This window comes from Pararge aegeria, chromosome 20, assembly GCF_905163445.1.
Source record: "Pararge aegeria chromosome 20, ilParAegt1.1, whole genome shotgun sequence".
NCBI lineage: Eukaryota > Metazoa > Arthropoda > Insecta > Lepidoptera > Nymphalidae > Pararge > Pararge aegeria.
The window spans coordinates 12773419-12790983 of NC_053199.1; positions in this window are offsets into that span (position 1 = coordinate 12773419).

Genomic DNA, 17565 nt, shown 5'->3' on the forward strand with positions numbered 1-17565 from the left:
CTGCATCAACACTTATCAGGTGCGATTGCAGCCAAGGGCTAACTTGTACTGGAACAAAAAAAAGACTGAAGTATTACGATCGGAGGTCACCACACAACTGCGATATTACTAACAAAAAATACTATATCAATTGCAAAACTGCTTCTGAAATTCTATCGTACGCATCCTGCCTAAACAGAGGATACCGGCGTATGAAACTTAAAACCCTGGACTTAATCCTGCAAATATCAACTCATATCCTCTAAAATGCCTTCATCATATCAACCCATTACCGGCCCACTGCAGAGGACAGGTCTCCTCCTAAAGTAAGAAGGTTGTAACGCCGTAGTCCACCACGCTGGCCCATTGCGGTTTGGTGGACACCAGTGCAGTTCACACACCTTTGGGAACATTATGGAGAACTCTCAGGTATGAAGGTTTCCTTACGATGTTTTCCTTCACCGTTAAAACAAGTGATATTTTATTTGACGGCCGAGTGGCGCAGTGGGCAGCGACCCTGCTTTCTGAGTCCAAGGCCGTGGGTTCGATTCCCACAACTGGAGAGTGTTTGTGTGATGAACATGAATGTTTTTCAGTGTCTGGGTGTTTATCTGTATATTATAAGTATTTATGTGTATTATATTCATAAAAAAAAAAAAAAAATTATCAGCTATCTCAGTACCCATAACATAAAGCTACGCTTACTTTGGGGCTAGATGGCGATGTGTGTATTGTCGTAGTATATTTATAAAAAAAAAAAAAAATGCTTAAAACGCACATAACTTATTAAAGTAAAAGGTGCGTGCGTGATCTTCATATATCATAATGCGATTTGAGTTAATTTATGATGTTAGTAACAGCTATTGAGTATTTTCGTTATCTCAAAACTAAATCAAACAAATAGAATAAGTATAATGTCTTTTCATTAACTATTTTTTTTTTAAGTTTATTGCTACGGGATGCCAGTTGAATGTAAGACATTGAATTCAATGTTAAATTTTCATCTTTTTAATAAATGGCTATGTAATATTAACCGATGTAATTATAACCGATAAAGTAAATGCTCTCATCTCCCGCAAGATAGCAAAATGATTGTAAATGTTTGTTGATGTTGGAAAAGAGCAACTACTGAGTTTCTTGCCGGCTCTTCTCGGTAGAATCGCTTTCCGAACCGGTGGTAGAGTCACACAAACATACATACTTGACGTTTCAAAAGTGCTTATAAAGTAGGCCTACTTGAAATAAATGAATTTGAATTTGAATTTGAAATGTGGAGTTAAATTATAAAAAGAATATTTCCTTAATCAATCAATACCTTTAACTTATTATTTTAGCAATGATAATGAAATAAGAAAATATAAATACTGTGTGTATTCTGTAGCATGACGACATATGAGAGAGTTATGACATTTGTCGTGACGGCATACGGATCGAGTTCATTGTGTCAATAGCAGTTAAACATGCAAAATACCCAAAGACTAACTTTCTTTCATCCCATACCCACCGATTCAAACAACCTATTTGAAAACTGTTTCATTCGACCACAATACAAATTTCAGTAATACGTTAAGCTCCCAAAAGACGTTAAGACAACCCCAAAACAGAATATTGTCCAAACTCCATTAAAACACGATATTGCGTGGCGGCCGGTACCGATTCTCCAAATGTTAATGCTGCACAATACTATGCAAATACAGCCCCTCCGATATTGCCCTCATAATAAGGGACTGTTTGCGGGATCCGATACGAAATAGGGATTGGGTACCGTGAATTCTTGGTCATTTTGCTGTTTGTTTTCTAAAGGACTTTCAAAAACTAAACCTGATTTTCCTTTTTGGATCGTGCATCATTATGGAGAAATTAAAGCTCACTTTTTGTTATCTGTGCGTCTGTTTTTTGGCTGTCTTGTCTGTGTTTCAAGATAACTTCCTGACCCATTACTGGCACTCTACAGGGCTCGGGTTTCCGCCTACAATAAGAAGGATTTAGGCCTATGTCCATCACACTTGCCCAGTTTAACATAACGTTCTCAAAGGCGTGTGGTGGCCACCAATCCGGAACGGGCGAGCTCGTTGGACTACGTTCTTAAGCTCTTCTCATTGTGAGAAGAAACCTGTGCCCCGTAGTTAACCGGTAATGGGTGATGGTGTTGATTAATATAATAATTGGACGGGGGTTTTTATTCAAGCAAATAAATAGTAGGTACTAATAATTAGTAAATTATTTTAAACTTCACGGGATATTTTTAGAAAGCTCCTTTTAAGCAGATCATAATAATTATTCAATCATAATAATGAGTTCTTGAAAATAGCAGTGCATTGCTCTACTGGGATCGAACGATTATCACTGACAGGTATATTACAGCTAATAGACCTGATATAGTGCTAGTCGATCGATCAGTGCGCCGTGCAATCATTGTTGACATAACTATTCCACATGACGATAATCTGGTGAAAGCTGAAAAGGAAAAAGTATCTAAATACTTGGACCTTGCTCACGAGATTACCGCCATGTGGAATGTTGAGTCCGATAGTTGTTGTTCCGATAGTCGTTTCAGTCAATGGTCTTCTCGCGAAAAGCTTCGACCAACATCTCAAGAAGCTTTCGCTTGGTTGTTGGATCAAGGGTCGGATACAGAAGGCAGTAGTCCTTGAAACGGCGCGTATTGTGAGGAGGTTTCTCACTCTGGAGCCCTGACCACCGGTTGCTTGGGCATTCAAAAGCCCCGCAAGCGGAGGGTGGAAGTTTTTTTTTTTTTTTTTTATAAATTTTTAATAGTGTTTTTTAATTTATTCTTAAGTATTGTTAATAATTTAAAAAAAAAAGAAAAATAATAAATGATAGAAAATAAAAATTCAATCATTTATTATATAAAACAATAATGTAATTTTAAATATAGTTCAACGGGTACATACCACGATAATATTTAGGATTTGTCGATATTTCGACCCGACGGGACTGCGTAGGTAGGACTGACTACCCGAAAGCGGATAGTCAGATTATGCCCGTGACATCCAACTTGACATCTCGTGCCTACGCAGTCCCGTCGTGACCACGATCCATGCAACTGGGTCTAAATATCGACAAATCCAAAATATTTGCGTGGTATGTACCCGTTGAAGTATATTTAAAAAATGTTTAATAACCACGAAAATCCTAGTTTTAAATCTTTAATGTGATTTAGTCGTGTACTGTACGTGACAACAAATATCTGTTACGTTAATAATTAAACACACACACACATATTAAAACATTACCACTAAAGGGCACGGGTCTCCTTCCACAATGAGAAGGGGTTAAGGCTATCTACCAAGCTGGCCCAGTGCGGATTGGTGGACTCCAAGCACCTTTGAGAACATTATGTAGAACTCTCTGGCATGCAGGTTTCCTCACGATGTTTTCCTTAACCGTGGAAGCAATTGATATTTTAATTACTTAAAATGTACATAACTTTGAAAAGTTGGAGGTGCGTGCCGGGTTTCGAACTCGGCCCACCGAGTGAAGTCGAGCGTCTACCCACCGATTCATATTATGAGTAGTAAAACTACTTAAATGGTGCAGTAGATATACTCACTGCATCAGTTACGGCGACCAACGACCAACTGGCTGATAGTAAAACGACCTGTTTTACTATCAGCCAGTTGGTCGTGGGAGGTTCGATCCCATAGACGAGTACCATGTAAACGTCTAAGAATGTAACGAACGCAAAAGCGCCATCTATGAGCCTATTTTAATATAGAAATATTTGACTTTGAACTTTGACATTGATGAAAATTTGTAAATTCAGATTTTTGAACTTCTTTAGAATCGCTCTGATTTCAAACCGGATGCAAAGGAAAAAACGACAGGTAAGAGACAAATACAAAAATTTGGAGCCGGCAAAGAATGAGACAGAGAAAACAGTTTTTTACCTATTTAGGTTACCAAGGAAACCGAATCATATCTATATAAAGAAACAAACACATAAATGTATAGGACAGATTGAGATAGAAAACATTATATTTTTTTTTACCTATTCTAGTTACCATGGAAACTAAATAATAAACCTTACATTTATCCTAATAGTTCTGATACTCTACATCCACCTCAATCTCTCGTAGGCTACTTTTCAGAAGTTACACTTCCGCCGTGTGTGAATAAATTGCATAGGATTTTTTCTCAGAGGCTCTCAGGCTAGTTACCCTTTGGACAAAACCCAAGTGCCTACAAGCGATGTACCGTTCCGTACGATGTTACGTAGAAACCGATTAGGGGCTTATAACTAACCGTAACAGTTAGCTCGCTATCATCTTAGACGGCATCGTCACTTAATACCAGGTGAGATTGTAAAACGTGTTTCCTATATACTATGTATTTCAACTTTGGATAGCTTTACGCTTTAAAATTGGTAAAAAAAATATTCTAATTATTTAATTATCATTTTTTGCGCAAAAAATCTTCTTAACACAAGTAGAAAAACCAGTAGGTAAGTTTAACCTTTCCGAGCGTTTTTATTTTAAAGCTATGATAGGAATTGACTTAAGAAGTTGAAGTAAAAAAGGTCTATCCCGGGTAGAATAATTCAGTAAAGAATTTTATGTTGTTAAGGAGCATAGATTTTTTTTCAGAAAATGTCTGCTAATAAAGTTTCTTCAAATAAATTAGGTACATAACTGTAATCGCTTTGACGATTCCCCAGACGAGCTCTGTCCCTGAAACTATACTAACTAAAATGTTATATAGTATTTATGTATATATTAGGTTGGGGAAAAAGTTTCTTCGCATTTTTTAAGAAAATTCAAAACATTTTTTAATTTGTATTATTTACATTTAACAAGAGTATGTAGTCAACATTTTGTAGGATAACTTTTTGCCATCTTGTAGGTAGGGACATAATCCCATTGCTATAGAAATTTTGGGGATTCTGATAAAAAAACCACGTTTTGGTAGTCTTTTGTGGTTCATTCCCAGTTCATCAGCTACGCTGTAACTACAGATATGCCGATTTTGCTTCACTTTTTCAAAAATGGCATCCATTTTATCCGTAATAGGGCGACAAGAGCGGGGTGCATCTTTGACATCAAAATTTACGGATTTAAAACGCTTAAACCAAATTTGTGCTATTCCCTTTTTTGTAGTAACATTTTAAAATATATCGAATTTCTTCATTAGATCCAATCATCTTCACAGTACGAAAAACAAATAAAAATCACACATTTTCCTAATTTGAATTTGGAATTATCTTATTTAAAATTTCAACTTTTAATGATACCAAAACCAGCCAGATACAAATAGTATAGCCAAAGAGATTTTATTACAAGTTCATACGTACTATATAGGTGAAGCGGTTATAGCCTAGTGGGTAAGGCTTCGGCATTCCTTTCGTGGCGACAGATTTCGAGCTAGGCACGTACAACTGACTTTTCGGAGTTATGCACGTTTTAAAAAAGGTGAAGGAAGACATCTTGAGGAAACCTGCATGCCTTACAGTACTCCATAATGTTCTGAAAGGCGTGTGAAGTCTACAAATCCGCACTTGGCCAGCGTGGTAGACTACTCCCTCAACCCGTCGGTAGTGGACCGGTAATGGTTGATGATGATGCTAAATAATATACGACGTGTAAACTACTATATACTCCGCACTATTAAATAACCAGGGACAATTTGAGATGGTGATAACAAAATAAAACACCCGGCTAAGTTTGTCGTGGGCTTCTTAGACCAGGGCGCGTTTAGAACACTCGTAGCTTTAGTTTTATCTTGACGAATTTAGTTATCGCCATCAACTCACTTCTATGTTATATTTTACATGTAATGTACCTACGCATCAAAAGTGCCATATATGTGCCTATTTTAATAAAGAAATATTTAGATTATGAGATAAGAGGTAGGTAAGGTAGGTAGGTAACACATGTACCGTTTGGAAGCTGTGTTTTACGCCATTGATTGCCTGGAATAGTATGTTTTGTGGTGTGGTGCTGAATAATAAAAGTGTATTCATACATTCATTCAGATTTTCTTCATTTAATATCATCTGCATACCCTGTGCATACCCTCTTTGCACGCCACTGCTATGGGCATACTTCATCGCCTTCTTATAAGTGTTGCATATAGCTTATTAAAAACATTCGCCTTTTCCACTGGACATAAAGTAAGAAAGTGACAAAAGTAACGTTCAGGTTATCCGACAGTTGTCAGAAGGTGCTTAAACAGACCCTAGGCTAATAAAATAATCCCCCGCTAATATGGAACTAATTTAAAGCTAACTAGTTTCTAAAATAACTCAACCGATAAGCTGTAATATCTTAAGTATTTACCACTGAATCACATATATAAACAAAATTTATTTCAGACTCCGAATTTGTTAAATCAATTGTGTATTTGCCTTCACATTTAATAAATATAACTGACATGGACAAATAATAGAACTGTAGCTAAAAATATGAACCACAAATTTAATGGTAGTAACATAATATTCTACCTAACAGTAATTTGAAAATACGTGCTAAAATGTATGCTAGAAATGAAATACAAATATTGTTCGTATTGGTTTGAAAAAATACGCCTGTTTGTAAATAGACTAGTAATTTATTTTAGAAAAGATAAGTCTGTATTTGATTAAGCATTTATCATCACCAGACTTTTAACGTCCCACTGAATAGGAGATAAGGGTTTAGAGCATAGACCCACCATGCTGCTCCAATGCAGATTGTTGGGCTTTATAGATTAATTATAGTTATAATAACCGGGACAGACGAACTAACGTGCTCCCCGAGGTACGGGGGCTGTCACCGCTAATTTTCCAATCGTGTTGGGGCCTAGCTAAACAACCAATCAACTTTATTTTCGGCATACAGCTAGTTGAAAGGACAGAGGCTACTTTTTATGCCAGGAAAACCAAACAGTTCTCACGCGATTTTAAAAAAACGTCATAAACGCGAACGAAGAACGCGGACATCAGCTAGCTTAGTTATACTGTAAACCCACTTAGATGTTACCTCAGCCTACATTATCTGTCCTGTGTGAGACTATGAGTATACATACTGCATGTGTAAATGTTAATTTTACGCTTTACAAAACCAATTTATTGCTTGTCGAGAAAACAAATGGACGGCACCGTTATTCCATTGTTTGCGCTCCACTTGTTAAGCTTTTCAATATTCAAGTACCTACCTTAACAATAAAAAATATATCAAACATGTTTTTTATCGAGCATTCCATTTAGATTAATTAATTTAATGAAGTAGGTAGGTACGTTTTTTCTCGTCATCATTTTTTCATAGTACTTTATTATCGATGGACCTAGCAGATGGCGCTGAGGGTAGGTAGAAAAAAATATTTACTTACTAATATTTGCACTGCGAAAGTGTGGTAGTTTGTTTTGTTTATCCTTCTCTCACGCCCTCACTTATCAACCAATTCAATTGTTTTTTAGCATAGAGTTAATTGAAAGGACAAAGAATAATATACTTCTTACCCCAGGGAAATAATCGGTTCCCACGGTACGTTAAAAACCCGTAATATACAGCCTCTAAAAAGAACAACATTTCCCAGGGAACTTGTCCTAAAAAGTGCCGTCCTGTGTCCATCAACCTGAGGAATGTAACACCGGCAACCACTTCAGACCGGATCACACCAATGCTGCTTGGCGCAGAAATAGGCAAGGAAGTACTTCCCTGGAGTAGCTCTCTCTGAAATAGGCAGGTTGAAAACCTTTTTTATGTTGAAGAGCCCAATGTAATATTTTTGCCGAGCGAAACAACAGTGGGCGGGTGATGCGACGCGGTGGATTGTGCGAAACTATCGGATGAAATTGTGTATGGGAAAAGGAGGATAACGCTGACAAAGACGCGGAGAATTGCTAACGTATAAAAAAAAAATATTCGTTGAATAAGGGTTCATTTTTTGCCCACGGAACACTAAAATGGTGTTTCTGAACACGATAACATTGCTTGAAAGTAAAGCCAGTCGCCAGTTGTGGGTTCGCACGGCCGCTCATACAATTTCGGTATTTTTGGAAACTTCCCCCTTTGTATGTTTGTGTATTTGACATCAAAGGTGGAAAACTTCTTTATATAATAGGTAGATACTTACAAGAGGGCTGTATTTTTTATGTTTAAAAAAAAAGATAGGGTATCGCTTTCCCCAATCTCGGTATTAAGATTTATTTCTTACTAAATATTTTCCTTTGCGCCAATATATAATAATAATAAAAATTGCAAAACATATATATAACTAGTTTGACAGTGTGAGGATCGAAATAGTATCTTTAGTAAATGTCAAGAGATTATATATAATACACATTCTAACAAACAACTGTTTTTTTTTGTTATTTTAGTCGCCGTTTGTCTGAATGTTTCAAAATGATTGGAGCTTTGCATACAAAAGTATTTTAATGCTGTTCGGTGTTCCTATCCTCATTGCAGTGAACAAACTCCACAGACCACAAAAATCAACACAAAACACTAACCACAGATAATATCTGTCAACTTGACATTTCGTGTACGGTGAGTAAATATTTTCCACACTAACATTTTTTTTTACTTAAACTTAGCAATCTCACCTGCCGGTAAGTGATGATGCAGGTTAAGATAGTAACGGCCTCACCTGCTAGATTACGGCAGTTATATTAAACCCATAATGACATCGTACTAGAACGCTAAATCGCGCGACGTTTTTGTCGGTATGGTGGTAAAATGACCAGAATGTCAGGGATCGAAACCAGGACCTCCCACTTATATTCACAGAGCTTACCACTGCGGGAGGTCGTCATCACGTCTTAATTTATTAACTTATAAACTATATATATATATATATATATTAACTATCTTATATATATATAATACTCATTAACTGATGCACAGCAACAGACAACAACTCATATCAATATAACGAGAGTATTCGTTACGTCACGAATACACTTTTAATAAAAAGCCCAGCTAAATTCTAAATGGGACGGAGTTCTGATGAAAAAATTCCAATCTGTATTGAAGCGTTTACTGCCGAACTAAATGCTAGTTTAACTTTTTATACCATACCCATTTGTTAGAGCTGAAAAATAAATTGATGGCATCGATATTCAATTACTAGCCAGGCCTTTAAAGCCTATATTTCCATGGTAATGTGCTACATAAATTCGTTTTGTAGTGCGCAATAAATTAAGATGAAAATTAACAACACGAAATGTTGTTGTTGAATATGTGATCACTCATAGGCCATTTTAATACGATTAACAATAAAACGGATTCGGTTTGTTTAACTCTAATTCGTCGTTGTGATTTTATAATATCTGTATTTACTTACTTTGGTATACAGCGTGTAAATGGAAACCGAAATAGTACTACAGAGGCTTTATAGGTACATTATATCTTTGAGACTTATCTGTGAAACCGAAGCGCCTATAGTTTTTGAGTAGATAAACCATTGTCATAGTTTTTACTGAAAGAAATAAAAAATCAGTGACTACTTTAACTTTAAAAGTTAAGAGTCATCTAGCGTAGGTACTATGAGCGTGTCTTTTATCTTTAATAGGGTTGTCAAAAGTAAACACTAATTTTTTTTTTTTTAAATCCCTTAAAACACATAGGATGTACACAATTTGCTGTGTGGTGACGGCAGATCCGAATACATATAAGAAAATAGAATGGAGAGCGGGAAAAAGCAGGATCTGTGCTACTACTACCATCTGCTGCGATCACCAACCCGTCTGATTCGTAGGAAGTTAAAAAAGCAGTTAAAATGGCGGACAAAGACGCGGGCGCTAGTATTTATGTATTTAAAAAAGAAGATCAACTTTCTCATTTTAGTCATGATCAAGGATCCATTACCGGCCAACTACAGAACGAGAAGGGTTTAGGCCGTAGTCCACGACGCTGGTATAGTTTGGATTGCTAGACTTCACATGCCTTTGAGAACGTAATGTAGAACTCTCAGGCATGCAGGTTTTGTCAAGATGTTTTCCTTCACCGTTCAAGCAAGTGATATTTTAATAGTAATTAGATTAAAAACGCACATAACTGTTCCCCGAACGTAAAGCCAAAGTCCCCCCTCCCCTCCCCCCCACAAGAGGCTACCATTGCTGGCCCAACAAAGGACACAGGTCTCCTCCCACAGTGAGAAGACGTAAAAGCCGTACACCACGCTGTCCTAGTGCCAATTGGTGGACTCCCAAACCTTTGAGAACATTATGGAGAACTCTTAGGCGTGCAGGTTTACTCCCTATGTTTTCCTTCACCGTTGAAGCAAGAGATATTTTAGCTTGGGCTCCGTAAGTAGCGGTGAAGTTCCAACCGGCTATCATCGCTTCATTATTTTAAACTTCTCAATAAAACCGCCTTTTTTGACAATAATAATATAAAATATATATTCCATTCGATTATTTTAATGTCTCGTTAGGAACAGCGGTCAGCATTACCATATAGAGAGGTTCAGAAAAAAAACTTCCTTCCAAATTGTTCTTTGTTTATTTCTGCGACGTTCCGAAAGATAATTTAGAGCCTTTGTCCGTAATTGTTGGTACGTGAAACTGACCTTCGAGAGCTCTGCTTATTTAGAAGGAACATATTTTGAATTCATTCCACTTTGGCGGAGAGAATTTAATGAATTCGCAATTTTGTTATACCTTGTTTTAGGGTCCCATAGGTAGTGATAATTTTTCCTATAACTGGTTAAATTTTCATTTTATGAAAATAATGAATATACTGCATCACACATCCAGGCCACCTCGTCAATGGTGGGTGCGGCTGCTACCAGTGCCGAGCAGGCCAAGAGGCGTAAATATGAAAACCTAGATAGCAGCTTCATTTTTGTGCCTTTTGGAGTAGAGACTTTGGGACTGTGGGGTCCGGAGGCAAGAGCTCTTTTCAAAGAATTATCGAAAAGGGTTATCGAGTCTACCGGTGATCCTAGAGCGGGCAGTTACCTTGGCCAACGAATAAGTTTGGCCATCCAAAGGGGCAATGCTGCCAGCATCTTAGGAACTGTGCCTCGCTGCGGTGGTTTCGAGGACGTTTTAGATTTTATTTAGTTTTAAATAGTTTATTTTAGGTTATATTTATAAAACAATTATTTTAATGAATATTTATTTATTTATTTATTCATTAAGGAGAAGCAACAGCTGATACATTAAGGCTTACTAATATGGTTTATATTTAAGAACGGAATCATTATCATAATCTTCATTAACAACCTATCCTATATATTTTGACGGCCGATTGGCGCAGTTTGCAGCGACCCTGCTTTCTGAGTCCAAGGCCGTGGGTTCGATTCCCACAACTGGAAAATGTTTGTGTGATGAGCGTGAATATTTTTCAGTGTCTGGGTGTTTATATGTATATTCTAAGTATTTATGTATATTATTCATAAAAATATTCATCAGTCGTCTTAGTACCCATAACACAAGCTACGCTTACTTTGGGGCTAGATGACGATGTGTGTATTGTCATAGTATATTTATTTATTTATTTATTTATTTATTTATTTATTATCCTTTCAGAATGGTAAGAGTTAAGACCGTAGTCAACCACTTTGGCTAAGTGCGTATGAGACATAGTACAGTTATATCGACTAAACGAAATAATTACTCTCCATTTTAGGTTTACACTTTAACGTTTAAAACTCGTTTATTTTAAAGAGGGTCCCGTGTATTTTGTTCTACAGGAATGGCTAAGTTAATGGGGTCGTTTGGGAAAAATCCTGCCGCTAAAAATACAGGGTCAAAGGAAATTAAAACACATCTAATAAATGTTAATGCTATTGTTTTTCGATTGGCCGAAATCGCTTTAGAGGTACGAGAAGCTTTTTATTCTTTTGCCGTTACATTTGTAACTTATCGTAGGTACGAAACTATTTTTTTAAACTATGGAAAAACCTGCAGTAAAAATTATCATCATTATTTTAAGTCGAGCGATATGAAATACCGTTAAAGTGTGCATAAGTATATTTAATAAAGAATCACTAGTAAAAGTATTAAATCAAAAGAAGCAAATTCATTTTTCCATACAAATTAATTCAAAACATTTTAAGCTGTTATGGCACCCTATTGAAGATAAAAGACCGACACGTGCATAGTCCCTACGTTACGCGACGCATACCTAGTAAAGTGAAAGAAGTCACTTGACCTTTGCCTTATCTGATTCTTTCAGTAAAACTATGACAATGGTTTACTCAAATACTATAAGGTTTTCGGTTTTACAGATAAATAAAATAAATAAATAAATATACTACGACAATACACACATCGCCCTTTAGCCCCAATTTAAGCGTAACTTGTGTTATGGGTACTAAGATGACTGATGAATATTTTTATATATAATATACATAAATACTTAGAATATACATATAAACACCCAGACACTGAAAAACATTCATGCTCATCACACAAACATTTTCCAGTAGTGGGAATCGAACCCACGGCCTTTGACTCAGAAAGCAGGGTCGCTGCAAACTGCGCCAATCGGCCGTCATATAATAAGTCATATAATAAGTCATCATAGATAAGTCTCAGAGACAGTAAATAATTGTTAAACGACTAAGACACCGGGAGGTATCTTTGCATCGTTCGAGTCCATGTAGGACTGCGGTGCATCGATAATGCAGTCGTATATCAAAATACCCACCAACTCAATGTCATGAACATTGGTTGTTAATCAAAGTTTAATCGTTTACCCACTTTATAAATTTACTGTAACATAATGTACCTCTTATGCCTCTGAAGAGTCACTTACACGCTGTTTATGAAAGCGGAATTTTATATTATTGAAGCGGTAATAGCTCAAAGGGTAGGACTTCGACTTCACTTTCGAAAGGCCGAGTTCGAATCCCAGCCTCCCAACTCTAACTTTTCTAAAGTTATGTGCGTTTTAAGCAATTAGAATATTACTTGCTTCAACGGTGAAGTAAAACATCCTGACGAGACCTGCATGCCTGAGAGTTCTCCGTAATGTACTCTAAGGTGCGTAAAGACCACTAATTCGCACTGAGCCAGCGTGGTCGTAAACTTTTCTCATTGTTGGAGGAGACCCGTGACCTGTAGTGGGTTGGTAAAGGGTTCATATGATTATGATGATATATATTAAGCCAATTACACTTTATAAATTCAGGGAGTCATTCCACCTGTGTGAGGCCAGCCTAAGAGTAAAGTTTGATGGATGTACTGATATTAAACTGGGATAAAAAATATTTTAAAACTGACATCAATACAAAGTAAAACAATAAGTTTAGTTTGTAAGACCGATTCAGCACTGTCTCAACTAGGCCAAGCCACACTTACAACTTGCTGCAGTTGAAATGTTTTGAAAATGGAACCTAAACGTTATTTCAATACATAGTAATAACAAAGTTGCAGATATAATCTATACCTACAAGTATATACAATTATATTTAATGAAAATTCATCTGTGATTTCTTGTCTGTGCCTCGGTCATCGTCGGTGCCGATATTTTCACTTCATCTAGTTATAATAGTCGTTAAGACCCATCAACCCGCATTAAAGCAGCGTGGTGCTATTGCTGAGACCGTTTCTTCTGAGAGAGGCCTGGAAAATGGGACGTCGATAAGCTAAGGGAACCTCTTCGGGGATGCGATTTTTTTATATTCTGTGAGTAACAGACGCTGGGTATTTAAAAAAAACATATTTCACAGAATGAAATGGGAAGATAGTTCCTATCATAATAAAATACCTTTATGAGCTTTTTATTTTAATTTACCCTCAAAGGTAGGATATGCTAATATGAAAGTTTGTTTCTGAAAATTTTATATAAGTATCAGAAATTGAATGCAGCCGAAGTTGCGGGTAAACGCTTTTCTTCAATAAAACCTCTTAAATAATAATTTAAACCTTCTTTAAAACTTTCAATCGTAAATAAACAATTCAATGTCACAAAGTTATTGCAGTAATTGTGTTAAAAAGCTATTAAAAACATCTGGATTATTCCAGAGGAGGCACGGAGTTGGTATTCGTTAACGAGGCCCGGGGGAAAGTAACGAGTGATTATAACTAACTGTAATTCACGAAATGTGACACTAAGTTGTTCCTGGGTCGGGGCTAACCCCGTAATGAAATGCGATGGGTATCCGAGGCCGAATGACCGTAAATATTAGAGTAACAAGTTTGGAACGCTGCCGGGCGCGAAACCGGGTTTTTATTTATTCACGTACACAAAACTTTCGCGCATGTGACGTTAAAATATAAACTTTGTTGTTTGTTTAACAATATCTGTTTAATAAATGCGACAAATTTTTATGTTTGTTTTTTTTTTTTTTAATGTGAAACATGTATAGGCGGATGGTAAACCTTATTGTTGGCATGGCAATACAGGCCGTGGCGACGCTTCACCACGATATATACTTGAATTTTTGTATTTCGTATTTAGTAATAAAAATGTATATTAATTTCGTATAGTAAATGACTCACCCACAGCTTTTAGAAAAAAACTCACGGAACACTTAGTGAGTTAAATTTTTTGTCAAATTAAGTGTACATGACGCTTTGTGAATAATTTGCGCACTTATAATTGTCGTGCTATTTTTAAAAACGTGTAATATGCATGTTGTTAGTGCTCTTATTAAATAAATAAATAAAAAGACACACTTATTAAAAATGTAGATTACTAGCGTACTCAGTACTCAGTATAAAATAAAGCAGCCCGCTTTGCCGGGCTAGCCCGGCAAAGCGGGCTGCTTTATTTTATTTAAACAATATACTTAAGTCATTAAATTTTTAATTTAAGTCTCATAATATATTAAATAATTTATTTCTCTCCGTATTCATTCTCTTTTATTGTCTTCTCGAGCGGGTGAAGATCATTATCTACACCCATGTACACCCATCAATAGAATATCATCATAGTAAATAAAAGTTGTATTTGACAGTTTGACAGTTCAAAAATAGGAGTGCTCCGATCGTCACCAAACTTTACAGGATTACTCGCCAGGTCAATTCGGAGATTCCCTGAGAGTTTCATTGAAATCGGTCCAGCCGTTTCGGAGCCTATACGGAACATACCCACACACATTTTTTTTAAATATATATATATATATAGAAGATATGACTAGATAAACAGTATTCAACAAGAAAAGTACACAAATTCTAAAGGTATAAAACTGTATTATACTTAGTAAAGCTAGGCAAACTACCTAAATTACAGCAAACACAGTCGACATTTCAGTCGTAAAATTAAATCACTTTAATTGTACCCAACGAGAAGCAAAACTTAAGCTTTTACAAGTAGAAGAGCAGCCTCGGATTGAACAAGTTAGAGCGACACGTGTGAGAACTCGTGACTTACCCCGCGCGAAGTTCTTGACGTAATGAATACTTACCCGGTGCATTTCTGAGAGAACTGGGGTATGTTTTATTCATTGTTGTCGGGCTTCATGAATGTTATTCATTAAGAATAGATTCATCAGCATCCTGTAACATTCTGCTGCTGGACTCTAGGCCTGTCGCAAAAAATAAAAGTGAGGCTATCCAACATCTGTCTGATGTGGATAATCGACTACTTCTGGTGACATTGCTAGGAAAAATGCTTGCAGAATAAAACAACTTATGAGCTTATGATCACTGATAGGATTGAAGGAAAGATACGCCGCGGCTGTGGCCCGAGTAGTCAGACTGGATAAGAGATGCAGTCAACGTACCTACTTGTAGTGCTGTTCACACATAGATAGAAATGGCGATTAATAGTGAAAGGTTCTCGTCTCTTTACCACTACATGCCACGGGTCTCCTCGCAGGAGAAAGGTTAAGGCCGCCGTCCACCACATTGGTAAGTGCGGGCAGCGGCGTGCACAGGGTTTTTGACCAGGGTATGTGATATGAAACTCCTTTGTAATATTAAGTTCGAATCTGTTGATAGAACTTCACAGTAGTTTATTGTAAATCGAATATTGGATATTGACAATAAAAATTAAATCATAAAAATTAAATCGGTTGTATTAGTGTAGTGTTTGTAAGTAAATCTAATAAATAAAGTAAAAATAATAATAAAATAAAATGTATAAAGTGCACGCCACTGAGTACGGGTTGGTCACACACTTCACACGCTTTTGAGAATATGGTGGATGAACTGTGTTTGTAGTTTTGTTTTTTTTGTAACAGAGTTCGTCAGGGGAAGTACTATCGCCGCGCTTACTTCTGCCGCTAAACGGCATTGTTTCAAAGCTGTGTTCCAGTCTGAAGGGCGTTGTTACGGATGTTATTACAGACCATACGGCTTATACCCACTCCTCAAATTGATAGACACAGGGCGGCATTACAGGACTTGCTCCTCGCATGCCCTGTGAACTGCTGCTCTATTTATAGTCTATGGTTTACCATCAAGTGGGCCATCTGCTTGCCAATTGTTACTATAAAAATAAGATCTCCCAGGAATAATTGTTTGAGGTTCTTTCTTCACGATTTTTCTTTCACCCTCAGAAAAGTGAGAGGCGTCGAATTCGGTCCCCCTAAAAGTAGATAAAACCCCCCCAGTCTTAAGTAATGTGTATACTGTATTTTTATAGGTTTACTAGCTGTTGCATGCGACTTCGTCTGCGTTTGATTTTGTTTTTTGATGTGACATTCAATTTAGTTATAGTTCTAAAAAAAATTAAAGTATTCAGTATCGCTAAGCCTTAAATGAGGGGTTTGCTGCTGTCCGCTGAGGAGTTCTGTCCTCTATCTCCAACCACATTCATTAGATCTACACAGTTTGGGCAAAATTAAACACATATTATAACCTCTATAGTACAAAAATAATTATTTAAATCGGTTATAATTTATCGGAGTTATGGTGTAAAATCGTCAAACACCTTCCGAGGTGGTTGACGATTAAGGAACCGAGATAAAGGAACCGAGCTTAATGTCGGGATAAAAAGTATCCCATATTACTTCTAACACTGGTTCGGTTAAGTAGTTTTTGCGTGAAAGCGTAACAAACTAAATTACATTGACATTTATAATATAAGTAGGGTAGGGATAGGGATTTATTAGTTACTTCACCGCATCTCCTTGGTAATCGCAGCCTGAGTACTTTGCCAACTAATCCACAGTTCCACCATCAAAATTAATATATTTATTTATTTATACTCTTTATTTGCACAGAAAAAAAAAGAAGAAGAATAAAAAAACACAGACAGAAGCAGTATACAAAAGGCGGCCTTATCGCTTCGTAGCGATCTCTTCCAGGCAACCTTAGGATAATATATATATACTATATCTTTTTAGTAGTCTTACAGGGACATTACAAAGTCAAGAGATAATTATTTGGGATGGTATAAGTACGAGGTGGTACGAGATCTGTGGCTAAATTGGCAAAGTACTTTAGCCACGATTGCCAGAGATTCAGGCTAATATGCCAGTTCCGATGTATTTATATGCGTTGTGAATAATTCAATCCTTTTGATATTTTCTCCAAGTTAAGGTAAAAACCATGAAATATAAAATGAAATGAATTTTGTATGTACGAGTATACGGCAATCTTAGTAATCTCGTCTTGGCAGGAACCAGTTAACGCTCGCGGTGAGATGCAAATACCTTAAGTTTCAGACACAAAATACCGGAGCATTCTTTACATAAAACTACAAACAAAATGCTTCAAGAAGGAAGTGTTTTCCGAAATTATATTTG